This window comes from Protopterus annectens, chromosome 4.part0, assembly GCF_019279795.1.
Source record: "Protopterus annectens isolate FY-2018-M chromosome 4.part0, PAN1.0, whole genome shotgun sequence".
Classification (NCBI taxonomy): domain Eukaryota; kingdom Metazoa; phylum Chordata; order Ceratodontiformes; family Protopteridae; genus Protopterus; species Protopterus annectens.
Window position 1 is genome coordinate 966,140,160 of NC_056733.1, and position 27,284 is coordinate 966,167,443.

The following is a 27,284-nucleotide window of genomic DNA, read 5'->3' on the forward strand; positions in this document are numbered from 1 at the left end:
TACTTACCTCTTTAATTATAGGTCGTGGTCATTCAAGGTACTATTTAATGGCTTTTTGTAATTTACCCCTTTAATTCTGGATGGTAGTCATTCACAGTACTGTTATTTACCCCTTTAATTCTGGATGGTGGTCATCCACAGTACTGTTTTATGGCTTGTTATTTACCCCTTTAATTCTTGATGGTGGTCATTCACACTTCTGTTTAACAGCTTGTTGTTATTTACCCATTTAATTCTTTTTGTAATTTACCCGTTTAATTCTGGATGGTGGTCATTCACAGAAGTATTTTATGGCTTGTTATTATTAACCCCTTTAATTCTGTCTGGTGGTCATTCACAGTAGTGTTTTATGGCTTGTTGTTATTTACTCCTTTAATTCTGGATAGTGATCATTCACAGTAATGTTTTATCGCTTATTGTTATGTATCCCTTTTATTCTGGATGGTGGTCATTCACAGTACTATTTTTTAGTTTGTTATTTCGACATTTAATTCCCGATAGTGGTCATTCACAGTACTGTTATTAACCCCTTTAATTTTGGATGGTGGTCATTCACAGTTCTGCTTTGTGGCCTTTCAGGTATTCATACCTTTAATTCTGGCTAATGGTCATTCACAGTACTTTTTTATGGCTTGTTGTTATTTACCGCTTTAATTCTGGATGGTGGTCATTCACAGTACTGTTTTATGGGTTGTTGTTATTTACACTTTTAATTCTGGATGGTAGTCATTCACAGCACTGTTTTATGGCTGGTTGTTATTTACCCCTTTAATTTTGGATGGTGGTCATTCACAGTAGTTTTTACCTCTTTAATTCTGGATTGTGGTCATTCACAGTATTGTTTTATGTCTTGTTGGTATTTCCCCCTTTAATTCTGGATGGTGGTCCTTCACAGTACTGTTTTATGGCTTGTTGTTATTTACCCCTTTAATTCTGGATGGTGGTCCTTCGCAGTACTATTTATCCCTTTAATTCTGGCTGGTGGTAATTCACACTACTTTTTTATGGCTTGTTGTCATTTACTCCTTTAATTCTGGATGGTGGTCATTCACAGTACTTTTTGGCTTGGTTGTATTTACCCCTTTATTTCTGTATGGTGGTCACTCAAAGTACTGTTTTTATGGTTTCTTGTTATTTGCCCCTTTAATTCTGGATGGTGGTCCTTCGCAGTACTATTTACCCCTTTAATTCTGGCTGGTGGTCATTCACAGTACTGTTTTATGGCTGGTTTTATTTACCACTTTAATTCTGGCTAGTGGTCATTCCCAGTATTGTTTTATGGCTTGTTGGTATTTGCCCCTTTATTTCTGTATGGTGGTCATTCACAGTACTGTTTTATGGCTTGTTGTTATTTATCCTTTAATTCTGGATGGTGGGCATTCACAGCACTTTTTGGCTTGTTGGTATTTACACATTTAATTCTGGCTGGTGGTCATTCACAGTACTGTTTTATGGTTTATTGTTATTTACCTGTTTAATTCTGGCTGGTGGTCATTCATAGTACTGTTATTTACCCTTTTAGTTCTGGCTGGTGGTCATACAAAATACTGTTTTATGCCTTGCTGTTATTTAGCCCTTTAATTTTGGATGGTGCTCATTCACAGTACTATTTACCCCTTTAATTCTGGAAAGTGGTCATTCGTAGTATTGTTTTATGGCATGTTGTTATTTACCCCTTTAATTCTGGATGATGTTCATTCTTAATACTGTTATTAACCCCTTTAATTCTGGCTGGTGGTCATTCACAGTACTGTTTTATTGCTTCTTGTTATTTACGTCTATAATTCTGGCTGGTGGTCATTCACTGTACTGTTTTATGGCTTCTTGTTATTTACCCATTTAATTCTGGCTGGTGGTCATTCACAGGACTGTTTTATGGCTTGTTGTTATTTACCAGTTTAATTCTGGATGGTGGTCATTCACAGGACTGTTTTATGGCTTGTTGTTATTAACCCTTTTAATTCTGTATGGTGGTCTTTCACAGTACTGTTTTACGGCTTGATTTTATTTACCCCTTTAATTCTGTCTGGTGGTCATTCACAGTACTGTTTTATGGATTGTTGTTCTTTACCCCTTTAATTCTGTCTGATGGTCATTCACAGTACTGTTTTATGGCTTGCTCCTTTTTACCCCTTTCATTCTGGATGGTAGTCATTCACAGTAGTTTTTACCCATTTAATTCTGGCTGGCGGTCATTCACAGTACTGTTTTTGGCTTGTTGTTATTTACCACTTTAATTCTGGATGGCGGTCATTCACAGTACTGTTTTATGGCTTGTTGTTATTAACCCTTTTTATTCTGTATGGTGGTCTTTAACAGTACTGTTTTATGGCTTGATTTTATTTACCCCTTTAATTCTGTCTGGTGGTCATTGACAGTACTGTTTTATGGCTTGTTGTTCTTTACCCCTTTATGGTCTTTCACAGTACTGTTGTATGGCTTGTTGGTATTTAGCCATTTAATTCTGGATGGTGGTCATTCACAGTACTATTTTATGGCTTGTTGTTATTTACCCCTTAATTTTCGATGGTGGTCATTCACAGTACTGTTTTATGGCTTGTTGTTATGTACCACTTTAATTCTGCATGGTCGTCATTAACAGTACTGTTTTATAGCTTTCTGTTATTAACCCCTTTAATTCTAGATGGAGGTAATTCACAGGACTGTTACTTACCCCCATAATTCTGGATGGTGGTCATTCACAGGACTGCTTTATGGCTTGTTACCCCCATAATTCTGGATGGTGGTCATTCACAGGACTGCTTTATGGCTTGTTGTTATTTACCCCTTTAAATCTGGATAGTGGTCATTCACAGTTCTGTTTTATGGCTTGTTATTTACCCATTTAATTCTGGATGGTGGTCATTCCTTGTACTGTTTTATGGCTTGTTATTTATCCCTTTTATTCTAAATGGTGGTCATTAACAGTACTGTTTTATGGCTTGTTGCTATTTACCCCTTTAATTCTGGATGGTGCTCATTCACAATACTATTTTATGGCTTGTTGTTATTTACCACTTTAATTCTGGCTGGTGGTCATTAACAGTACTGTTATTTACCTTTTTAGTTCTGGCTAGTGGTCATTCAAAATGCTGTATTATGGCTTGTTGTTACTTACCACTTTAATTCCGGATGGTGGTCATTCACAGTACTGTTTTATGGCTTAACTTTATTTACCCCTTTAATTCTGTCTGGTGGTCATTCACAGTAGTGTTTTATGGCTTCTTGTTATTTACTCCTTTAATTCTGGATAGTGGTCATTCACAGTAATGTTTTATCGCTTATTGTTATGTATCCCTTTTATTCTGGATGGTGGTCATTCACAGTACTAGTTTTTAGCTTGTTGTTATTTAGCCATTTAATTCTGGATAGTGGTCATTCACAGTACTGTTATTAACCCTTTTAATTTTGGATGGTGGTCATTCAGAGTACTGTTTTATGGCTTGTTGTTATTTACCGCTTTAAATCTGGATGGTGGTCATTCACAGTACTGTTTTATGGCTTGCTGTTATTTACCCCTTTAATTTTGGATGGTGGTCATTCACAGTTCTGCTTTGTGGCCTTTTATATATTCATACCTTTAATTCTGGCTAATGGTCATTCACAGTACTTTTTTATGGCTTGTTGTTATTTACCACTTTAATTCTGGATGGTGGTCATTCACAGTACTGTTGTATGGGTTGTTGTTAGTTACACTTTTAATTCTGGATGGTGGTCATTCACAGCACTGTTTTATGGCGTGTTGTTATTTACCTCTTTAATTCTGGATTGTGGTCATTCACAGTATTGTTTTATGTCTTGTTGGTATTTCCCCCCTTTAATTCTGGATGGTGGTCCTTTACAGTACTGTTTCATGGCTTGCTGTTATTTACCCCTTTAATTTTGGATGGTGGTCATTCACAGTTCTGCTTTATGGCTTGTTGTTATTTACCACTTTAATTCTGGATGGTGGTCATTCACAGTACTGTTTTATGGCTTGTTGTTATTTACCACTTTAATTCTGGATGGTGGTCATTCACAGTACTGTTTTATGGCTTGTTGTTATTTACCCTTTAATTCTGGATGGTGGTCATTCACAGTACTGTTTTATGGCTTGTTGTTATTTACTCCTTTAATTCTGGATGGTGGTCATTCAAAGTACTGTTTTATGGCTTGTTGGTATTTACGCCTTTTATCCTGAATGGTGGTCATTCACAGTACTGTTTTATGGCTTGTTGTAATTTACCCTTTAATTCTGGATGGTGGTCATTCACAGTACTGTTTTATGGCTTGTTGTTATTTACCCTTTAATTCTGGATGGTGGTCATTCACAGTACTGTTTTATGGCTTGTTGTTATTTACCCTTTAATTCTGGATGGTGTTCATTCACTGTACTGTTTTATAGCTTGTTATTATTTACCCCTTTAATTCTGGATGGTGGTCATTCACAGTACTGTTTTATTTACCCCTTTAGTTCTGGATGGTGGTCATTCACAGAACCGTTTTATGGCTTGTTGTTTTTTACCCCTTTAATTCTGGCTGGTGGTCATTCGCAGAACTTTTTTATCGCTTTGTGTTATGTACTCCTTTAATTCTGGATGGTGGTCATTCACAGTACTGTTTTATGGCTTGTTGTTATTTACCCTTTAATTCTGGATGGTGGTCATTCACAGTAATGTTTTATTTGTTATCCCTTTAAATCTGGATGGTGGTCATTCACAGTACTGTTTGTTGTCTTGTTGTTATTTACCCCTTTAATTCTGGATAGTGGTTATTCACAGTACTGTTTTATAGATTCTTGTTATTTATCCCTTTAATTCTGAATGGTGGTCATTCACACTACTGTTATTTGGCTTGTTGTTATTTACCCCTTTAATTCTGAATGGAGGTAATTCAGAGTGCTGTTTTATGGCTTGTTATTTACCCCATTAATTCTGGATGGTGGTCATTCACAGTGCTGTTATTTACCCCTTTAATTCTGGATGGCGGTCATTCACAGCACTGCTTTATGGCTTGTTGGTATTTACCCCTTTAATTCTGGCTGGTGGTCATTTACAGTACTTTTTTATGGCTTGTTGTTATTTCCCCTTTAATTCTGAATGGTGGTCATTCACAATAATGTTTTATGGCTTGTTGTTATTTACCCTTTAATTCTGGATGGTGGTCATTCACAGTATTGTTTTATGGCTCGTTGTTATTTACCCCTTTAATTCTGGATGGTGTTCATCCACTGTACTGTTTTATGGCTTGTTATTATTTACCCCTTTAATTCTGGCTGGTGGTCATTCACAGTACTGTTTTATGGCTTGTTGTTATTTACCCCTTTAATTCTTGATGGTGGTCAGTCACAGTACTGTTTTATGGCTTGTTGTTATTTACCCCTTTAATTCTAGATGGTGGTCATTCACAATATTGTTTTATGGCTTGCTGTTATTTTCCCCTTTAATTCTAGATGGTGGTCATTCACAGTACTGTTTTATGGCTTGTTGTTATTTACCCCTTTAATTCTGGATAGTGGTCATTCACAGTACTGTTTTATGGCTTGTTGTTATGTACCGCTTTAATTCTGGATGGTGGCCATTCACAGTACAGAGTCATGGCTTGTTGTTATTTACCTCTTTAATTCTGGCTGGTGGTCAATCACTGTACTGTTTTACGGCTTGTTGTTATTTACCTTTAATTCTGGATGGTGGTCATTCACAGTACTGTTTTATGGCGTGATGATATTTACCCCTTTAATTCTGGATGGTGGTCATTCACAGTACTGTTTTATGGCTTGTTGTTATTTACCCCTTTAATTCTGGATGGTGGTCATTCACAGTACTGTTTTATGGCTTGTTGTTATTTACCCCTTTAATTCTGGATGGTGGTCATTCACAGTACTGTTTTATGGGTTTTATTTACCCATTTAATTCTGTATGGTGGTCAGTCACATTACTGTTTTATGGCTTGTTGTTTTGTTCCCCTTTAATTCTGGATGGTGGGCATTCACAGCACGTTTTGGCTTGTTGGTATTTACACATTTAATTCTGGATGGTGGTCATTCACAGTACTGTTTTATGGGTTGTTGTATTTACCCTTTAATTCTTGCTGGTGGTCATTCACAGTACTGTTTTATGGCTTATTGTTATTTACCACTTTAATTCTGGCTGGTGGTCATTCATAGTGCTGTTTTATGGCTTGTAGTTATTTACTACTTTATTTCTGGCTGGTGGTCATTCATAGTACTGTTATTTACCCTTTTAGTTCTGGCTGGTGGTCATACAAAATACTGTTTTATGCCTTGTTGTTATTTAGCCCTTTAATTTTGGATGGTGCTCATTCACAGTACTATTGACCCCTTTAATTCTGGAAAGTGGTCATTCGTAGTACTGTTTTATGGCATGTTGTTATTTACCCCTTTAATTCTGGATGATGTTCATTCTTAATACTGTTATTAACCCCTTTAATTCTGGCTGGTGGTCATTCACAGTACTGTTTTATGGCTTCTTGTTATTTACCCATTTAATTCTGGCTGGTGGTCATTCACAGGACTGTTTTATGGCTTGTTGTTCTTTACCCCTTTAATTCTCTCTGATGGTCTTTCACAGTACTGTTGTATGGCTTGTTGGTATTTAGCCCTTTAATTCTGGATGGTGGTCATTCACAGTACTGTTTTATGGCTTGTTGTTATTTACCCTTTAATTCTGGATGGTGGTCATTCACAGTACTGTTTTATGGCTTGTTGTTATTTACCCTTTAATTCTGGATGGTGGTCATTCACAGTACTGTTTTATGGCTTGTTGTTATTAACCCTTTTAATTTTGGATAGTGGTCATTCAGAGTACTGTTTTATGGCTTGTTGTTATTTACCCCTTTAATTTTGGATGGTGGTCATTCACAGTTCTGTTTTACCCATTTAATTCTGTCTGATGGTCATTCACAGTACTGTTTAATGGCTTGTTGTTATTTACCACTTTAATTCTGGATAGCGGTCATTCACAGTACTGTTTTATGGCTTGTTGTTATTAACCCTGTTAATTCTGGATGGTGGTCATTCACAGTACTGTTTTATTGCTTGTTGTTCTTTACCCCTTTAATTCTCGCTGATGGTCATTCACAGTACTGTTTTATGGCTTGTTGTTATGTACCCCTTTAATTCTGGATGGTGGTCATTCACAGTACTGTTGTATGGCTTGTTGGTATTTAGCCCTTTAATTCTGGATGATGGTCATTCACAGTACTGTTTTATGGCTTGTTGTTATGTACCCCTTTAATTCTGCATGGTCATCATTAACAGTACTGTTTTATAGCTTTTTGTTATTTACCCCTTTAATTCTAGATGGAGGTCATTCACAGGACTGTTACTTACCCCCATAATTCTGGATGGTGGTCATTCACAGGACTGTTACTTATCCCCCATAATTCTGGATGGTGGTCATTCACAGGACTGTTTTATGGCTTGTTGTTTATTACCCCTTTAAATCTGGATGGTGGTCATTCACAGTTCTGTTTTATGGCTTGTTATTTACCCATTTAATTCTGGATGGTGGTCTTTCCTCGTACTGTTTTATGGCTTGTTATTTACCCCTTTTATTCTAAATGGTGGTCATTAACAGTACTGTTTTATGGCTTGTTGGTATTTTCCCCTTTAATTTTTGATGGTGGTCATTCACAGTACTGTTTTGTGGCTTGTTGGTATTTACCCCTTTAATTCTGGATGGTGGTCATTCACAGTACTATTTTATGGCTTGTTGGTATTGACCCTTTAATTCTGGATGGTGTTCATTCAAAATATTGTTATTTACTCCTTTAATTCTGGATGGTGGTCATTCAAAGTACTGTTTTATGGCTTGTTGGTATTTACCCCTTTTATCCTGAATGGTGGTCATTCACAGTACTGTTTTATGGCTTGTTGTAATTTACCACTTTAATTCTGGATGGTGGTCATTTACAGTACTGTTTTATGACTTGTTGTTATTTACCACTTTAATTCTGGATGGTGGTCATTCACAGTACTGTTTTATGGCTTGTTGTAATTTACGCATTTAATTCTGGATGGTGGTCATTCACAGTACTGTTATTTACCCTTTAATTCTGGATGGTGGTCATTCACAGTAATGTTTTATGGCTTGTTGTTATTTACCCCTTTAATTCTGGATGGTGGTCATTCACAGTAGTGTTTTATGGCTTGTTGGTATTTACCCCTTTAATTCTGGATGGTGGTCATTCACAGTACTGTTTTATGGCTTGTTGTCATTTACCCTTTAATTCTGGATGGTGGTCATTCACAGTACTGTTTAATGGCTTGTTGTTATTTACCACTTTAATTCTGGATGGTGGTCATTTACAGTACTGTTTTATGACTTGTTGTTATTTACCGCTTTAATTTTGGATAGTGGTCATTCACAGTACTGTTTTATGGCTTGTTGTTATTTACCCCTTTAATTTTGGATGGTGGTCATTCACAGTTCTGTTGTTATTTACCCCTTTAATTTTGGATGGTGGTCATTCACAGTTCTGCTCTGTGGCCTTTTAGGTATTCACACCTTTAATTCTGGATGGTGGTCATTCACAGTACTGTTTTATGGGTTGTTGTTATTTACCACTTTAATTCTGGATGGTGGTCATTCACAGTACTGTTTTATGGGTTGTTATTTACACTTTTAATTCTGGATGGTGGTCATTCACAGCACTGTTTTATGGCTTGTTGTTATTTACCCCTGTAATTCTGGATGGTGGTCATTCACAGTAGTTTTTCCCTCTTTAATTATGGATTCTGGTCATTCACAGTATTGTTTTATGTCTTGTTGGTATTTCCCGTTTTAATTCTGGATGGTGGTCCTTCACAGTACTGTTTTATGGCTTGTTGTTATTTACCCCTTTAATTCTGGAGGGTGGTCCTTCACAGTACTATTTACCCCTTTAATTCTGGATGGTGGTCATTCACAGTACTGTTTTATGGGTTGTTGTTATTTATTCTTTTAATTCTGGATGGAGGTCATTCACAGTACTGTTTTATGGCTGGTTTTATTTACCACTTTAATTCTGGCAAGTGGTCATTCCCAGTATTGTTTTATGGCTTGTTGGTATTTGCCCTTTTAATTCTGTATGGTGGTCATTCACAGTACTGTTTTATGGCTTGTTGTTTTTACCCTTTAATTCTGGATGCTGGGCATTCACAGCACTTTTTGGTATTTACACATTTAATTCTTGCTGGTGGTCATTCACAGTACTGTTTTATGGCTTATTGTTATTTACCCCTTTAATTCTGGCTGGTGGTCATTCACAGTACTGTTTTATGGCTTGTTGTTATTTACCACTTTAATTCTGGCTGGTGGTCATTCATAGTGCTGTTATTTACCCTTTTAGTTCTGGCTGGTGGTCATACAAAATACTGTTTTATGCCTTGTTGTTATTTACCCCTTTAATTCTGGATGGTGCTCATTCACAGTACTATTTACCCCTTTAATTCTGGAAAGTGGTCATTCGTAGTACTGTTTTATGGCTTGTTGTTATTTACCCCTTTAATTCTGGATGGTGTTCATTCCTAATACTGTTATTAACCCCTTTAATTCTGGCTGGTGGTCATTCACAGTACTGTTTTATGGCTTCTTGTTATTTGCGCCTATAATTCTGGCTGGTGGTCATTCACAGTACTGTTTTATGGCTTCTTGTTATTTACCACTTTAATTCTGGATGGTGGTCATTCACAGTACTGTTTTATGGCTTGTTGTTATTAACCCTTTTAATTCTGTATGGTGGTCTTTCACAGTACTGTTTTACGGCTTGATTTTATTTACCCCTTTAATTCTGTCTGGTGGTCATTCACAGTACTGTTTTATGGCTTGTTGTTCTTTACCCCTTTAATTCTGACTGATGGTCATTCACAGTACTGTTTTATGGCTTGTTCTTTTTTACCCCTTTCATTCTGGATGGTAGTCATTCACAGTAGTTTTTACCCCTTTAATTCTGGATTGTGGTCTTTCACAGTACTGTTGTATGGCTTGTTGGTATTTAGCCCTTTAATTCTGGATGGTGGTCATTCACAGTACTATTTTATGGCTTGTTGTTATTTACCCCTTAATTTTCGATGGTGGTCATTCACAGTACTGTTTTATGGCTTGTTGTTATGTACCCCTTTAATTCTGCATGGTCGTCATTAACAGTACTGTTTTATAGCTTGCTGTTATTTACCCCTTTAATTCTAGATGGAGGTCATTCACAGGACTGTTACTTACCCCCATAATTCTGGATGGTGGTCATTCACAGGACTGTTACTTACCCCCCATAATTCTGGATGGTGGTCATTCACAGGACTGTTTTATGGCTTGTTGTTATTTACCCCTTTAAATCTGGATGGTGGTCATTCACATTTCTGTTTTATGGCTTGTTGGTATTTTCCCCTTTAATTTTTTATGGTGGTCATTCACAGTACTGTTTTGTGGCTTGTTGATATTTACCCCTTTAATTCTGGATGGTGGTCATTCACAGTACTGTTTTATGGCTTGTTGCTATTTACCCCTTTAATTCTGGATGGTGCTCATTCACAATACTATTTTATGTCTTGTTGTTATTTACGCATTTAATTCTGGATGGTGGTCATTCACAGTTCTGTTTTATGGCTTGTTATTTACCCATTTAATTCTGGATGGTGGTCATTCCTTGTACTGTTTTATGGCTTGTTATTTACCGATTTAATTCTGGATTGTGGTCATTCACAGTACTGTTTTATGGGTTGTTGTTATTTACAATTTTAAGTCTGGATGGAGGTCATTCACAGCACTGTTTTATGGCTTGTTGTTATTTACCCCTTTAATTCTGGATGGTGGTCATTCACAGTAGTTTTATTTACCCTTTAATTCTGGATGGTGGTCATTCACAGTACTGTTTTATGGCTTGTTGTTATTTACCCTTTAATTCTGGATGGTGGTCATTCACAGTACTGTTTTATGGCTTGTTGTTATTTACCCTTTAATTCTGGATGGTGGTCATTCACAGTACTGTTTTATGGCTTGTTGTTATTTACCCTTTAATTCTGGATGGTGGTCATTCACAGTACTGTTTTATGGCTTGTTGTTATTTACCCTTTAATTCTGGATGGTGGTCATTCATAGTGCTGTTATTTACCCTTTAATTCTGGATGGTGGTCATTCACAGTACTGTTTTATGGCTTGTTGTTATTTACCCTTTAATTCTGGATGGTGGTCATTCACAGTACTATTTACCCTTTAATTCTGGATGGTGGTCATTCACAGTACTGTTTTATGGCTTGTTGTTATTTACCCTTTAATTCTGGATGGTGGTCATTCACAGTACTGTTTACCCCTTTAATTCTGGATGGTGGTCATTCACAGTACTGTTTTATGGCTTGTTATTTACCCCTTTAATTCTGGATGGTGGTCATTCACAGTACTGTTTTATGGCTTGTTGTTCTTTACCCCTTTAATTCTCTCTGATGGTCTTTCACAGTACTGTTGTATGGCTTGTTGGTATTTAGCCCTTTAATTCTGGATGGTGGTCATTCACGGTACTATTTTATGGCTTGCTGTTATTTACCCTTTAATTCTGGATGGTGGTCATTCACAGTACTGTTTTATGGCTTGTTGTTATTTACCCTTTAATTCTGGATGGTGGTCATTCACAGTACTGTTTTATGGCTTGTTGTTATTTACCCTTTTAATTCTGGATGGTGGTCATTCACAGTACTGTTTTATGGCTTGTTGTTATTTAACCCTTTAATTCTGGATGGTGGTCATTCACAGTACTATTTTATGGCTTGTTGTTATTTACCCTTTAATTCTGGATGGTGGTCATTCACAGTACTGTTTTATTTACCCTTTAATTCTGGATGGTGGTCATTCACAGTACTGTTTTATGGCTTGTTGTTATTTACCCTTTAATTCTGGATGGTGGTCATTCACAGTACTGTTTTATGGCTTGTTGTTATTTACCCTTTAATTCTGGATGGTGGTCAGTCACAGTACTGTTTTCTGGCTTGTTGGTATTTACCCCTTTAATTCTGGATGGTGGTAATTCACAGTACTATTTTATGGCTTGTTGTTATTTACTCCTTTAATTCTGGATGGTGGTCATTCAAAGTACTGTTTTATGGCTTGTTGGTATTTACCCCTTTTATCCTGAATGGTGGTCATTCACAGTACTGTTTTATGGCTTGTTGTAATTTACGCATTTAATTCTGGATGGTGGTCATTCGCAGTACTGTTTTATAGCTTGTTGTAATTTACCCTTTAATTCTGGATGGTGGTCATTCGCAGTACTGTTTTATAGCTTGTTATTATTTACCCCTTTAATTCTGGATGGTGGTCATTCACAGTACTGTTTAATGGCTTGTTGTTATTTACCACTTTAATTCTGGATGGTGGTCATTTACAGTACTGTTTTATGACTTGTTATGTAACCCTTTAATTCTGGATGGTGGTCATTCACAGTAATGTTTTATTGCTTGTTGTTCTTTACCCCTTTAATTCTGGATGGTGGTCATTCACAGTACTGTTTTATGGCTTGTTGTTATTTACCCTTTAATTCTGGATGGTGGTCATTCACAGTACTGTTTTATGGCTTGTTGTTATTTACCCTTTAATTCTGGATGGTGGTCATTCACAGTACTGTTTTATGGCTTGTTGTTATTTACCCTTTAATTCTGGATGGTGGTCATTCACAGTACTGTTTTATGGCTTGTTATTTACCCTTTAATTCTGGCTGGTGGTCATTCACAGTACTGTTTAATGGCTTGTTGTTATTTACCACTTTAATTCTGGATGGTGGTCATTTACAGTACTGTTTTATGACTTGTTATTTACCCTTTAATTCTGGATGGTGGTCATTCACAGTACTGTTTTATGGCTTGTTGTTATTTACCCTTTAATTCTGGATGGTGGTCATTCACAGTACTGTTTTTTGTTATTTACCCTTTAATTCTGGATGGTGGTCATTCACAGTACTGTTTTATGGCTTGTTGTTATTTACCCTTTAATTCTGGATGATGTGGTCATTCACAGTACTGTTTTATGGCTTGTTGTTATTTACCCTTTAATTCTGGATTGTGGTCTTTCACAGTACTGTTGTATGGCTTGTTGGTATTTAGCCCTTTAATTCTGGATGATGGTCATTCACAGTTCCATTTTATGGCTTGTTGTTACTTACCCCCATAATTCTGGATGGTGGCCATTCACAGGACTGTTACTTATCCCCCATAATTCTGGGTGCTGGTCATTCACAGGACTGTTTTATGGCTTGTTGTTATTTACTCCTTTAAATCTGGATGGTGGTCATTCACAGTTCTGTTTTATGTCTTATTTACCCATTTAATTCTGGATGGTGGTCATTCCTCTTACTGTTTTATGGCTTGTTATTTACCCCTTTTATTCTAAATGGTGGTCATTAACAGTACTGTTTTATGGCTTGTTGGTATTTTCCCCTTTAATTATTGATGGTGGTCATTCACAGTACTGTTTTGTGGCTTGTTGGTATTTACCCCTTTAATTCTGGATGGTGGTAGTTCACAGTACTATTTTATGGCTTGTTGGTATTGACCCTTTAATTCTGATGGTGTTCATTCAAAATATTATTTACTCCTTTAATTCCGGATGGTGGTCATTCACAGTACTGTTTTATAGCTTGTTATTATTTACCCCTTTAATTCTGGATGGTGGTCATTCATAGTACTGTTTAATTGCTTGTTATTATTTACCCCTTTAATTCTGGATGGTGGTCATTCACAGTACTGTTTTATTGCTTGTTGTTCTTTACCCCTTTAATTCTGGCTGATGGTCATTCACAGTTCTGTTTTATGGCATGTTTTGATTTACCCCTTTAATTTGGATGGAGGTCATTCACAGTACTGTTTTATGGCTCGTTGTTATTACCCCTTTAATTCTGGATGGTGTTTATTCACTGTACTGTTTTATGGCTTGCTATTATTTACCCCTTTAATTCTGGCTGGTGGTCATTCACAGTACTGTTTTATGGCTTGTTGTTATTTACCACTTTAATTCTGGCTGGTGGTCATTCATAGTGCTGTTATTTACCCTTTTAGTTCTGGTTGGTGGTCATACAAAATACTGTTTTATGCCTTGTTGTTATTTACCCCTTTAATTCTGGATGGTGCTCATTCACAGTACTATTTATCCCTTTAATTCTGTAAAGTGGTCATTCGTAGTACTGTTGTATGGCTTGTTGTTATTTACCCCTTTAATTCTGGATGGTGTTCATTCCTAATTCTGTTATTAACCCCTTTAATTCTGGTTGTTGGTCATTCACAGTACTGTTCTATGGCTTCTTGTTATTTGCGCCTATAATTCTGGCTGGTGGTCATTCACAGTACTGTTTTATGGCTTGTTGTTATTTACCACTTTAATTCTGGCTGGTGGTCATTCATATTGCTGTTATTTATCCTTTTAGTTCTGGTTGGTGGTCATACAAAATACTGTTTTATGCCTTGTTGTTATTTACCCCTTTAATTCTGGATGGTGCTCATTCACAGTACTATTTACCCCTTTAATTCTGTAAAGTGGTCATTCGTAGTACTGTTTTATGGCTTGTTGTTATTTACCCCTTTAATTCTACATGTTCGTCATTAACAGTACTGTTTTATAGCTTGCTGTTATTTACCCCTTTAATTCTAGATGGAGGTCATTCACAGGACTGTTTTATGGCTTGTTATTTACCCTTTAATTCTGGATGGTGGTCATTCACAGTACTGTTTTATGGCTTGTTGTTATTTACCCTTTAATTCTGGATGGTGGTCATTCACAGTACTGTTTTATTACCCATTTAATTCTGGATGGTGGTCATTCACAGTACTGTTTTATGGCTTGTTATTTACCCTTTAATTCTGGATGGTGGTCATTCACAGGTTTTATGGCTTGTTGTTATTTACCCTTTAATTCTGGATGGTGGTCATTCACAGTACTGTTTTATGGCTTGTTGTTATTTACCCTTTAATTCTGGATGGTGGTCATTCACAGTACTGTTTTATGGCTTGTTGTTATTTACCCTTTAATTCTGGATGGTGGTCATTCACTGTACTGTTTTTGGCTTCTTGTTATTTACCCCTTTAGTTCTGGATGGTGGTCATTCACAGAACCGTTTTATGTCTTGTTGTTTTTTACCCCTTTAATTCTGGATAGTGGTCATTCACAGTACTGTTTTATGGCTTGTTGTTATTTATCCCTTTAAATCTGGATGGTGGTCATTCACTGTACTGTTTTATGGCTTCTTGTTATTTACCCTTTAATTCTGGATGGTGGTCATTCACAGTACTGTTTTATTTACCACTTTAAATCTGGATGGTGGTCATTCACAGTACTGTTTGTTGGCTTGTTGTTATTTACCCCTTTAATTCTGGATAGTGGTTATTCACAGTACTGTTTTATGACTTGTTATTTACCCCTTTAATTCTGGATGGTGTTCATTCACAGAACCCTATTATGGCTTGTTGTTTTTTACCCCTTTAATTATGGCTGGTGGTCATTCACAGTAATTTTGTATGGCTTTTTGTTATTTATCCCTTTAAATCTGGATGGTGGTCATTCACAGTACTGTTTGTTGTCTTGTTGTTATTTACCCCTTTAATTCTGGATAGTGGTTATTCATAGTACTGTTTTATGGCTTGTTGTTACCCTTTAATTCTGGATGGTGGTCATTCACAGTACTGTTTTATGGCTTGTTGTTATTTACCCTTTAATTCTGGATGGTGGTCATTCACAGTACTGTTTTATGGCTTGTTGTTATTTACCCTTTAATTCTGGATGGTGGTCATTCACAGTACTGTTTTATGGCTTGTTGTTATTTACCCTTTAATTCTGGCTGGTGGTCATTCACAGTACTGTTTTATGGCTTGTTGTTATTTACCCTTTAATTCTGGATGGTGGTCATTCACAGTACTGTTTTATTTACCCTTTAATTCTGGCTGGTGGTCATTCACAGTACTGTTTTATGGCTTGTTGTTATTTACCCTTTAATTCTGGATGGTGGTCATTCACAGTACTGTTGTTATTACCCCTTTAATTCTAGATGGTGGTCATTCACAGTACTGTTTTATGGCTTGTTGTTATTTACCCCTTTAAATCTGGATGGTGGTCATTCATAGTACTGTTTTATCACTTGTTGTTATTTACCCTTTAATTCTGGATGGTGGTCATTCACAGTACTGTTTTATGGCTTGTTGTTATTTACCCTTTAATTCTAGATGGTGGTCATTCATAGTACTGTTTTATCACTTGTTGTTATTTATCCCTTTAATTCTGGATAGTGGTCATTCACAGTACTGTTTTATGGCTTGTTGTTATGTACCGCTTTAATTCTGGATGGTGGCCATTCACAGTACAGAGTCATGGCTTGTTGTTATTTACCTCTTTAATTCTGGCTGGTGGTCAATCACTGTACTGTTTTACGGCTTATTTACTTTTTTAATTCTGGATAGTGGTCATTCACAGTAATGTTTTATAGATTCTTGTTATTTATCCCTTTAATTCTGAATGGTGGTCATTCACACTACTGTTATTTGGCTTGTTGTTATTTACCCCTTTTATTCTGGATGGTGGTCATTCACAGTACTGTTATTTACACCTTTAATTCTGGATGGTGGTCATTCAGAGTACTCTTTTATGGTTTGTTGGTATTTACCCCTTTAATTCTGCTGATGGTCATTCACAGTACTGTTATTTACCCTTTAATTCTGGATGGTGGTCATTCACAGTACTGTTTTATGGCTTGTTGTTATTTACCCTTTAATTCTGGATGGTGGTCATTCACAGTACTGTTTTATGCTTATTTACCCTTTAATTCTGGATGGTGGTCATTCACAGTACTGTTTTATGGCTTGTTGTTATTTACCCTTTAATTTTGGATGGTGGTCATTCAGAATACTGTTTTATGGCTTGTTGTTATTTACCGCTTTAATTCTGGATGGTGGTCATTCACAGTACTGTTTTATGGCTTGTTGTTATTTACCCCTTTAATTTTGGATGGTGGTCATTCATAGTTCTGTTTTGTGGTTTGTTATTTACTACTTTAATTCTGGCTAATGGTCATTCACAGTACTTTTTTATGGCTTGTTGTTATTTACGCTTTAATTCTGGATGGTGGTCATTCACAGTACTGTTTTATGGGTTGTTATTTACACTTTTAATTCTGGATGGTGGTCATTCACAGCACTGTTTTATGACTTGTTATGTAACCCTTTAATTCTGGATGGTGGTCATTCACAGTAATGTTTTATTGCTTGTTGTTATTTACCCTTTAATTCTGGATGGTGGTCATTCACAGTACTGTTTTATGGCTTGTTATTTACCCTTTAATTCTGGATGGTGGTCATTCACAGTACTGTTTTATGGCTTGTTGTTATTTACCCTTTAATTCTGGATGGTGGTCATTCACAGTACTGTTTTATGGCTTGTTGTTATTTACCCTTTAATTCTGGATGGTGGTCATTCACAGTACTGTTTTATGGCTTGTTGTTATTTACCCTTTAATTCTGGATGGTGGTCATTCACAGTACTGTTTTATGGCTTGTTATTTACCCTTTAATTCTGGATGGTGGTCATTCACAGTACTGTTTTATTTACCCTTTAATTCTGGATGGTGGTCATTCACAGTACTGTTTTATGGCTTGTTGTTATTTACCCTTTAATTCTGGATGGTGGTCATTCACAGTACTGTTTTATGGCTTGTTGTTATTTACCCTTTAATTCTGGATGGTGGTCATTCACAGTACTGTTTTATGGCTTGTTGTTATTTACCCTTTAATTCTGGATGGTGGTCATTCACAGTACTGTTTTATGGCTTGTTGTTATTTACCCTTTAATTCTGGATGGTGGTCATTCACAGTACTGTTTTATGGCTTGTTGTTATTTACCCTTTAATTCTGGATGGTGGTCATTCACAGTACTGTTTTATGGCTTGTTATTTACCCTTTAATTCTGGATGGTGGTCATTCACAGTACTGTTTTATGGCTTGTTGTTATTTACCCTTTAATTCTGGATGGTGGTCATTCACAGTACTGTTTTATGGCTTGTTATTTACCCTTTAATTCTGGATGGTGGTCATTCACAGTACTGTTTTATGGCTTGTTGTTATTTACCCTTTAATTCTGGATGGTGGTCATTCACAGTACTGTTTTATGGCTTGTTGTTATTTACCCTTTAATTCTGGATGGTGGTCATTCACAGTACTGTTTTATGGCTTGTTGTTATTTACCCTTTAATTCTGGATGGTGGTCATTCACAGTACTGTTTTATGGCTTGTTGTTATTTACCCTTTAATTCTGGATGGTGGTCATTCACAGTACTGTTTTATTTACCCTTTAATTCTGGATGGTGGTCATTCACAGTACTGTTTTATGGCTTGTTGTTATTTACTCCTTTAATTCTGGATGGTGGTCATTCACAGTACTGTTTTATGGCTTGTTGTTACCCCTTTAATTCTGGATGGTGGTCATTCACAGTACTGTTTTATGGCTTGTTGGTATTTACCCTTTAATTCTGGATGGTGGTCATTCACAGTACTGTTTTATGGCTTGTTGTTATTTACCCTTTAATTCTGGATGGTGGTCATTCACAGTACTGTTTTATGGCTTGTTGTTATTTACCCTTTAATTCTGGATGGTGGTCATTCACAGTACTGTTTTATGGCTTGTTGTTATTTACCCTTTAATTCTGGATGGTGGTCATTCACAGTACTGTTTTATGGCTTGTTGTTATTTACCCTTTAATTCTGGATGGTGGTCATTCACAGTACTGTTTTATGGCTTGTTATTTACCCTTTAATTCTGGATGGTGGTCATTCACAGTACTGTTTTATGGCTTGTTGTTATTTACCCTTTAATTCTGGATGGTGGTCATTCACAGTACTGTTTTATGGCTTGTTGTTATTTACCCTTTAATTCTGGATGGTGGTCATTCACAGTACTGTTTTATGGCTTGTTATTTACCCTTTAATTCTGGATGGTGGTCATTCACAGTACTGTTTTATGGCTTGTTGTTATTTACCCTTTAATTCTGGATGGTGGTCATTCACAGTACTGTTTTATGGCTTGTTGTTATTTACCCTTTAATTCTGGATGGTGGTCATTCACAGTACTGTTTTATGGCTTGTTGTTATTTACCCTTTAATTCTGGATGGAGGTCATTCACAGTATTGTTTTATGGCTCGTTGTTATTTACCCCTTTAATTCTGGATGGTGTTCATCCACTGTACTGTTTTATGGCTTGTTATTATTTACCCCTTTAATTCTGGCTGGTGGTCATTCACAGTACTGTTTTATGGCTTGTTGTTATTTACCACTTTAATTCTGGCTGATGGTCATTCATTGTGCTGTTTTTATTACCCTTTTATTATGGATGGTGCTCATTCACAGTACTGTTTTATGGCTTGTTGTTATTTACCAATATAAGTCTGGATGCTGGTCATTCACAGTACTGTTATTTACCCCTTTAATTCTGGATGGTGGTCATTCACAGTACTGTTTTATGGCTTGTTGTTATTTACCCCTTTAATTCTGGATGGTGGTCATTCACAGTACTGTTTTATGGCTTGTTGTTATTTACCCCTTTAATTCTGGATGGTGGTCATTCACAGTACTTTTTACCCCATTAATTCTGGATGGAGGACATTCACAGTACTGTTTTATGGCTTGTTGTTATTTACCCCTTTAATTCTGGATGGTGGTCATTCACAGTACTGTTTTATGGCTTGTTGCTATTTACCCCTTTAATTCTGGATGGTGGTCATTCACAGTACTGTTTTATGGCTTGTTGTTCTTTACCCCTTTAATTCTGGATGGTGGTCATTCACTGTACTGTTTTATGGCTTGTTGTTCTTTACCCCTTTAATTCTGGATGGTGGTCATTCACAGTACTGTTTTATGGCTTGTTGTTATTTACCCTTTAATTCTGGATGGTGGTCATTCACAGTACTGTTTTATGGCTTGTTGTTATTTACCCTTTAATTCTGGATGGTGGTCATTCACAGTACTGTTTTACCCCTTTAATTCTGGATGGTGGTCATTCACAGTACTATTTTATGGCTTGCTGTTATTTACCCCTTAATTTTCGATGGTGGTCATTCACTGTACTGTTTTATGGCTTGTTCTTTTTTACCCCTTTCATTCTGGATGGTAGTCATTCACAGTACTTTTTTATGGCTTGTTGTTATTTCCCCTTTAATTCTGAATGGTGGTCATTCACAGTACTGTTTTATGGCTTGTTATTTACCCCTTTAATTCTGGATGGTGGTCATTCTCAGTACTGTTTTACGGGATGTTATTTACCCCTTTAATTCTGGATGGTGGTCATTCACAGTACTTTTTACCCCATTAATTCTGGATGGTGGTCATTCACAGTACTGTTTTATGACTTGTTGGTATTTACCCTTTAATTCTGGATGGTGGTCATTCACAGTACTGTTTTATGGCTTGTTGTTATTTACCCTTTAATTCTGGATGGTGGTCATTCACAGTACTTTTTACCCCATTAATTCTGGATGGAGGACATTCACAGTACTGTTTTATGGCTTGTTATTTAAACCTTTAATTCTGGATGTTGGTCAGTCACAGTTCTGTATTATGGCTTGTTTTTATTTACCCCTTTAATTCTGGATGGTGGTCATTCACAGTGCTGTTTTATGGATTGTTGTTATTTACCCCTTTAATTCTGGCTGGTGGTCATTCACAGTACTGTTTTATGGCTTGTTGTTATTTACTCTTTAATTCTGGATGGTGGTCATTCACAGTACTGTTTTATGACTTGTTGTTATTTACCCTTTAATTCTGGATGGTGGTCATTCACAGTACTTTTTACCCCTTTAATTCTGGCTGGTGGTAAATCACATTACTTTTTTATGGCTTGTTATTTACCCCTTTAATTCTGGCTGGTGGTCATTCACAGTACTGTTTTATGGCTTGTTGTTATTTACCACTTTAATTCTGGCTGGTGGTCATTCATAGTGCTGTTATTTACCCTTTTAGTTCTGGCTGGTGGTCATACAAAATACTGTTTTATGCCTTGTTGTTATTTACCCCTTTAATTCTGGATGGTGCTCATTCACAGTACTATTTACCCCTTTAATTCTGGAAAGTGGTCATTCATATTACTGTTTTATGGCTTGTTGTTATTTACCCCTTTAATTCTGGATGGTGTTCATTCCTAATACTGTTATTAACCCCTTTAATTCTGGCTGGTGGTCATTCACAGTACTGTTTTATGGCTTCTTGTTATTTACCACTTTAATTCTGGATGGTGGTCATTCACAGTACTGTTTTATGGCTTGTTGTTATTAACCCTTTTAATTCTGTATGGTGGTCTTTCACAGTACTGTTTTATGGCTTGTTCTTTTTTATCCCTTTCATTCTGGATGGTAGTCATTCACAGTAGGTTTATGGCTTGTTGGTATTTAGCCCTTTAATTATGGATGGTGGTCATTCACAGTACTGTTTTATGACTTGTTGGTATTTCCCCCTTCAATTCTGGCTGGTGGTCATTCACAGCAATGTTTTATGGCTTGTTATTTAACCCTTAAATTCTGGATGGTAGTCAGTCACAGTACTTTTTACTCCTTTAGTTCTGGATGGTGGTCATTCAAAGTACTGTTTTATGGCTTGTTGGTATTTACCCCTTTTATCCTGAATGGTGGTCATTCACAGTACTGTTTTATGGCTTGTTGTAATTTACGCATTTAATTCTGGATGGTGGTCATTCACAGTACTGTTTTATGGCTTGTTGTAATTTACGCATTTAATTCTGGATGGTGGTCATTCGCAGTACTGTTTTATAGCTTGTTATTATTTACCCCTTTAATTCTGGATGGTGGTCATTCACAGTACTGTTACTTACCCCATAATTCTGGATGGTGGTCATTCACAGGACTGTTATTATTTACCCCTTTAATTCTGGATGGTGGTCATTCACAGTACTGTTTTATGGCTTGTTGTTATTTACCACTTTAATTCTGGATGGCAGTCATTCACAGTACTGTTTTATGGGTTGTTGTTATTAACCCTTTTAATTCTGGCTGGTGGTCATTTACAGTACTGTTTTATGGCTTGTTATTTACCGATTTAATTCTGAATGGTGGTCATTCACAGTACTGTTTTATGGCTTGTTGTAATTTACGCATTTAATTCTGGATGGTGGTCATTCGCAGTACTGTTTTATAGCTTGTTATTATTTACCCCTTTAATTCTGGATGGTGGTCATTCACAGTACTGTTTTATGGCTTGTTGTTATTTACCACTTTAATTCTGGATGGTGGTCATTTACAGTACTGTTTTATGACTTGTTATGTAACCCTTTAATTCTGGATGGTGGTCATTCACAGTAATGTTTTATTGCTTGTTGTTCTTTACCCCTTTAATTCTGGCTTATGGTCATTCACAGTTATGTTTTATGGCTTGTTATTATTTACCCCTTTAATTCTGGCTGGTGGTCATTCACAGTACTGTTTTATGCCTTGTTGTTATTTACCCCTTTAATTCTGGATGGTGGTCATTCACAGTACTGTTTTATGGCTTGTTGCTATTTACCCCTTTAATTCTGGATGGTGGTCATTCACAGTACTGTTTTATGGCTTGTTGTTATTTAACCTTTGACTTCTGGATGGTGGTCATTCACAGTACTGTTATTTACCCCTTTAATTCAGGATGGTAGTCATTCACAGTACTGTTTTATGGCTTGTTGTTATTTACCCCTTTAATTCTGGATTGTGGTCATTCACAGTACTGTTTTATGGCATGTTGCTATTTACCCCTTTAATTCTGGATGGTGGTCATTCACAGTACTGTTTTATGGCTTGTTGTTCTTTACCCCTTTAATTCTCTCTGATGGTCTTTCACAGTACTGTTGTATGGCTTGTTGGTATTTAGCCCTTTAATTCTGGATGGTGGTCATTCACAGTACTATTTTATGGCTTGTTGTTATTTACCCCTTAATTTTCGATGGTGGTCATTCACAGTACTGTTTTATGGCTTGTTGTTATGTACCCCTTTAATTCTGCATGGTCATCATTAGCAGTACTGTTTTATAGCTTTTTGTTATTTACCCCTTTAATTCTAGATGGAGGTCATTCACAGGACTGTTACTTACCCCCATAGTTCTGGATGGTGGTCATTCACAGGACTGTTACTTATCCCCCATAATTCTGGATGGTGGTCATTCACAGGACTGTTTTATGGCTTGTTGTTACTTACCCCTTTAAATCTGGATGGTCGTCATTCACAGTTCTGTTTTATAGCTTGTTATTTACCCATTTAATTCTGGATGGTGGTCATTCCTCATACTGTTTTATGGCTTGTTATTTACTCCTTTTATTCTAAATGGTGGTCATTAACAGTACTGTTTTATGGCTTGTTGGTATTTTCCCCTTTAATTTTTGATGGTGGTCATTCACAGTACTGTTTTGTGGCTTGTTGGTATTTACCCCTTTAATTCTGGATGGTGGTCATTCACAGTACTGTTTTATGGCTTGTTGCTATTTACCTCTTTAATTCTGGATGGTGCTCATTCACAATACTATTTTATGGCTTGTTGTTATGTACCGCTTTAATTCTGGATGGTGGTCATTCACAGTACTGTTTTATGTCTTGTTGCTATTTACCCCTTTAATTCTGGATGGTGCTCATTCACAATACTATTTTATGGCTTGTTGTTATTTACCACTTTAATTCTGGCTGGTAGTCATTCACAGTATTGTTTTATGGCTTGTTGTTATTTACCACTTTAATTCTGGCTGGTGGTCATTAACAGTACTGTTATTTACCCTTTTAGTTCTGGCTAGTGGTCATTCAAAATGCTGTTTTATGGCTTGTTGTTACTTACCCCTTTAATTCCGGATGGTGGTCATTCACAGTACTGTTTTATGGCTTAACTTTATTTACCCCTTTAATTCTGTCTGGTGGTCATTCACAGTACTGTTTTATGGCTTCTTGTTATTTACTCCTTTAATTCTGGATAGTGGTCATTCACAGTAATGTTTTATCGCTTATTGTTATGTATCCCTTTTATTCTGGATGGTGGTCATTCACAGTACTATTTTTTAGCTTGTTGTTATTTAGCCATTTATGTCTGGATAGTGGGCATTCACAGTACTGTTATTAACCCTTTTAATTTTGGATGGTGGTCATTCAGAGTTCTGCTTTGTGGCCTTTTTGGTATTCATGCCTTTAATTCTGGCTAATGGTCATTCACATTACTTTTTTATGGCTTGTTGTTATTTACCGCTTTAATTCTGGATGGTGGTCATTCACAGTACTGTTTTATGGGTTGTTGTTATTAACAGTTTTAATTCTGGATGGTGGTCATTCACAGCACTGTTTTATGGCTTGTTGTTATTTACCCCTTTAATTCTGGATGGTGGTCATTCACAGTAGTTTTTACCTCTTTAATTCTGGATTGTGGTCATTCACAGTATTGTTTGATGTCTTGTTGGTATTTCCCCTTTTAATTCTGGATGGTGATCCTTTGCAGTACTATTCACCCCTTTAATTCTGGCTGGTGGTAATTCACACTACTTTTTTATGGCTTGTTATCATTTACTCCTTTAATTCTGGATGGTGGTCATTCACAGTACTTTTTGGCTTGGTTGTATTTACCCCTTTATTTCTGTATGGTGGTCACTCACAGTACTGTTTTCTGGTTTCTTGTTATTTACCCCTTTAGTTCTGGATTGTGGTCATTCCCAGTATTGTTTTATGGCTTGTTGGTATTTGCCCTTTTAATTCTGTATGGTGGTCATTCACAGTACTGTTTTATGGCTTGTTGTTATTTACCCTTTAATTCTGGATGGTGGGCATTCACAGCACTTTTTGGCTTGTTGGTATTTACACATTTAATTCTTGCTGGTGGTCATTCACAGTACTGTTTTATGGCTTATTGTTATTTACCTCTTTAATTCTGGCTGGTGGTCATTCACAGTACTGTTTTATGGTTTCTTGTTATTTACCACTTTAATTCTGGCTGGTGGTCATTCATAGTGCTGTTATTTACCCTTTTAGTTCTGGCTGGTGGTCATACAAAATACTGTTTTATGCCTTGTTGTTATTTACCCCTTTAATTCTGGATGGTGCTCATTCACAGTACTATTTACCCCTTTAATTCTGGAAAGTGGTCATTCGTAGTACTGTTTTATGGCTTGTTGTTATTTACCCCTTTAATTCTGGATGGTGTTCATTCCTAATACTGTTATTAACCCCTTTAATTCTGGCTGTGGTCATTCACAGTACTGTTTTATGGCTTCTTGTTATTTACCACTTTAATTCTGGATGGCGGTCATTCACAGTACTGTTTTATGGCTTGTTGTTATTAACCCTTTTAATTCTGGATGGTGGTCATTCACTGTACTGTTTTATGGCTTGTTATTATTTACCTCTTTAATTATAGGTCGTGGCCATTCACGATACTATTTAATGGCTTTTTGTAATTTAGCGGTTAATGCTGTCGCCTCACAGCAAGAGGTTCTCTGGTTCGATTCTAGGCTGGGGTGTCTTCTGTGTGGAGTTTGCATGTTCTCCCTGAGTCCGTGGGTTTCCTCCTGGTATTCCGGTTTCCTCCCACATTCTAAAGACATGCTTCTGGAGCATTTCTCCCTGGGCTTCCACTGAAAATAGTATCTGTGGAACCTAGTCGGACTTTCCCGGTCAACAAATGTTAAATAAAAAAAATAAATTAATTCTGGATGGTGGTCATTCACAGTAATATTTTATGGCTTGTTATTATTTACCCCTTAAATTCTGGATGGTGGTCATTCGCAGTACTGCTTTATGGCTTGTTGGCATTTGCCCCTTTAATTCAGGATGGCGGTCAATCATACTACTGTTTTAAGGCTTGTTGTTATTTACCCCTTTAATTCTGGATGGTAGTCATTCACAGTACTGTTTTATGGCTTGTTGTTATTTACCAATATAAGTCTGGATGGTGGTCATTCACAGTACTGGGTTTTACCCCTTTAATTCAGGATGGTGGTCATTCTCAGTACTGTTTTATGGCTTGTTGTTATTTACCCTTTTACTTCTGGATGGTGGTCATTCACTGTACTGTTTTATGGTTTGTTGTTATTTACCCATTTAATTCTGGATGGTGGTCATTAACAGTACTGTTATCTACCCCTTTAATTCTGGATGGTGGTCATTCACAGTACTGTTTTATGGCTTGTTCTTATTTACCCCTTTAATTCTTACTGGTGGTCATTCATAGTTCTGTTATTTACCCTTTTAGTTCTGGCTGGTGGTCATACAAAATACTGTTTTATGCCTTGTTGTTATTTACCCCTTTAATTATGGATGGTGGTCATTCACAGTACTGTTTTATGGCTTGTTGCTATTTACCCCTTTAATTCTGGATGGTGCTCATTCACAATACTATTTTATGGCTTGTTGCTATTTACCCCTTTAATTCTGGATGGTGCTCATTCACAATACTATTTTATGGCTTGTTGTTATGTACCGCTTTAATTCTGGATGGTGGTCATTCACAGTACTGTTTTATGTCTTGTTGCTATTTACCCCTTTAATTCTGGATGGTGCTCATTCACAATACTATTTTATGGCTTGTTATTTACCACTTTAATTCTGGCTGGTAGTCATTCACAGTATTGTTTTATGGCTTGTTGTTATTTACCACTTTAATTCTGGCTGGTGGTCATTAACAGTACTGTTATTTACCCTTTTAGTTCTGGCTAGTGGTCATTCAAAATGCTGTTTTATGACTTGTTGTTACTTACCCCTTTAATTCCAGATGGTGGTCATTCACAGTACTGTTTTATGGCTTGACTTTATTTACCCCTTTAATTCTGTCTGGTGGTCATTTACAGTAGTGTTTTATGGCTTGTTGTTATTTACTCCTTTAATTCTGGATATTGGTCATTCACAATAATGTTTTATCGCTTATTGTTATGTATCCCTTTTATTCTGGATAGTGGTCATTCACAGTACTGTTATTAACCCTTTTAATTTTGGATGGTGGTCATTCAGAGTACTGTTTTATGGCTTGTTGTTATTTACCGATTTAATTCTGGATGGTGGTCATTCACAGTACTGTTTTATGGCTTGTTGTTATTTACCCCTTTAATTTTGGATGGTGGTCATTCAGAGCTCTGCTTTGTGGTCTTTTTGGTATTCATACCTTTAATTCTGGCTAATGGTCATTCACAGTACTTTTTTATGGTTTGTTGTTATTTACCGCTTTAATTCTTGATGGTGGTCATTCACAGTACGGTTTTATGGGTTGTTGTTATTTACACTTTTAATTCTGGATGGTGGTCATTCACAGCACTGTTTTATGGCTTGTTGTTATTTACCCCTTTAATTCTGGAT